Source organism: Colobus angolensis, unplaced genomic scaffold (genome assembly GCF_000951035.1).
Source record: "Colobus angolensis palliatus isolate OR3802 unplaced genomic scaffold, Cang.pa_1.0 Scaffold84, whole genome shotgun sequence".
Classification (NCBI taxonomy): Eukaryota; Metazoa; Chordata; class Mammalia; order Primates; family Cercopithecidae; genus Colobus; species Colobus angolensis.
This window is the reverse complement of record NW_012122265.1, coordinates 1,352,143-1,354,299: the sequence shown is the minus strand read 5'-3', so window position 1 is coordinate 1,354,299 and position 2,157 is coordinate 1,352,143. Positions and strand designations below refer to the sequence as shown.

Below are 2,157 nucleotides of genomic sequence, written 5' to 3'. Positions count from 1 at the left end.
CCTCCGAGTTGTTGCGCAGGACTCAGAGCTCCTTTGGCGAAGTGAGGCTCGGGGCAGGTGGTGAGACCCTTCCCTCCCTCCCCACCAAGGCCTGGCCTGGAAGGCCCTGCACCGCCCCCTTACCTCCCCACCTCACAGCCGTGAGGGACGGCCCACCCCCACTCTGGAGATGACAGCGTAAAGACAAGGGCCTGCTGGGAGCTCTGCAACCTCGCAGGACCCTGGGGGCAGCTGCTGGCCCCACTGCGTGAGGCCCAGTGGAAGAGAGGGAGAGGGTGTATCCACCACACCTGCCCAGAGAGGCCTGAAGCCCGACTCCTGACCAGCTTGGACACAGTTCAGCAGCAGACAGACAGATGGACAGATGGGCGGACAGGCATGGAGGGGGTGGGTGTGGGAGGCAGGCTGGGGGTCTGGGGACAGGCAGCTAGAGTCATGTCCCGGGTCCCTGGGATGGGGGCAGTCCTGAGGAGAGGGGCCGAAATGGGGAGCACACCCTTCTTGGGGCCCTGCGCTCACTGCCCAGGTGTGCCGATGGAGGCACTCAACCCCACTTCTTAAGCCTAACCACCACCTGAATCCCGAGCTCCCTGCCAGGCACAGCCTCCAGTGGACAGAGGGATGGGCACCGGCCCCTGCCCTAGGCCACAGCCTGCACCAGTGGGACCAGTGGGACCCTCACTAGCTTCAGGCCTTGGGAGCCCCTTCCTGGGCCTGCCCTGATCCTAGGGCCTGGCAGAGGTGGGTCTGGCCAGGAGCCCTGCCTGAGCCCACTGTGGTAGGGGAGCGACCTTGGCTGCTCCCGGTAGAGGATGGGGCCGGGGACATCTGGGCTGCTGGATGCCTACATCCACACAGGGAAGCCGAGACAGCCGGGGCGGCGGGTTGGCTAGAGCGGGCTGAGGGTGAGCGGTGGAGTGGCAGGCGGAGGCGCCAGGTGAGCGTGGGGGATTCTTACCACATTTGGAAAGCCGCCCCGTCATCATTTCCATACAGTTAGTGGTGTCTGGAGCACAGAATGGAGAGAGGAGGGAGGGAGTGAGTGAAAGGCTGCCCCGTGCCTTCCGACTGGCTGGACGCCCGCAGCCTCGATGGGGAGGGGCGGAGCCAGGAGTGGGTGGGGCCCCGGAGGTAAGGGTGAGGGACTGGGTGCGGCCGGAGCCAGAGGGGGCGGGGCCTAGAAGGGGCCGTGCAGGGGGCAGGGCCTGGAGTGAGGCGCGGCTGCGGGGGCGGGAAACAAGGCGGAGCCACCTGGGCAGCAGTGGGTCCTCCAGCAGCCTGAGCCTGAGCCTGAGCCTGGATATGGCTGGTGCCCTGGGTGGGCCTGGCAACCTCCCATGGGCCGACAACCCTGCCCTGGCCATGGCCTGCGTCCATCACTATGCATCCTCACTGTGCCACTCGGCAGCTCCAGGACCCTGTGGCTTCCAGCTGCCCCTCAACTCAAGGCAGGCACCCTCTTCCTCAACCCTCTCCCCTGCTGCTGGACCTGGGGATGTTGGTGCTGCCAGGCCAGGACTGGGGTGGGAGCAAGGCCCTGGGAGGGGCTGCCCCCTCGAGGCCCTCACTGGCGCCTGCAGAGGGTGGACACATGCCCTGGTCTGCCTGTGCCTGCTCACTGGGGGCTCTCAGCCCCCCTCCTCGGCCGGGCTGGGGTCTCCAGGAGGGTGGGCAGTGCCTGAGGAGGCCCCCTGCTGGCTAGACACCTTCCACACGTCCTTGGAGCTGGGCTCACTGAACAAAAGCGTCCAATGTGGGAGGGGGGCAGGCTGGGCTCCTCAAGTCCAAAGGCAGACAGATGGGGCCCAGAACAGGCCCCCGAGAGCCTCTGCAATGGGCTCCACTGAGGTCAGGGTCCAGGGCAGGAATGGAGAGGGGCTGGGAGTTGGCTCGGTGGGGAGTGGTACGTGCTGATGGGCAGGACCACACTTTGCAGGGCCAGGCTGGGGGAGCTCTGCCCACAGGCCACACAGGAGCAGACTGAGGCACCCATGTGGCTGCTCAGGTGCAGGGACACCCTGGGCAGCACCCGGGGCCCGTTTCTGCTTGCCCTCCTGGACAAGCCCTGTCCGTCCCTGGCCTTGGTGGCTGCCCTGTCATTCCCTGGCCTTGGTGGCTGCCCTGTCCGTCCCTGGCCTTGGTGGCTGCCCGGTCATT

The 2,157-nt window shown here is 66.9% G+C and overlaps 1 protein-coding gene across 2 annotated transcripts in view; it reads right to left on the bottom strand.

Annotated features, from left to right (window-relative positions):
* BRSK2 (BR serine/threonine kinase 2) overlaps nucleotides 1-2,157 on the bottom strand; it is a 46,590-nt gene that overhangs the window by 2,492 nt on the left and 41,941 nt on the right. Inside the window, exon 21 of one of the 2 annotated variants that reach the window (XM_011930045.1) lies at nucleotides 959-1,006. The exons of the other annotated variant lie outside the window; for it this stretch is intronic. The gene's annotated coding sequence lies outside the window, so the exon portion shown is untranslated. The remainder of the gene's footprint in view (nucleotides 1-958; nucleotides 1,007-2,157) is intronic. 2 annotated transcript variants of the gene reach the window in all.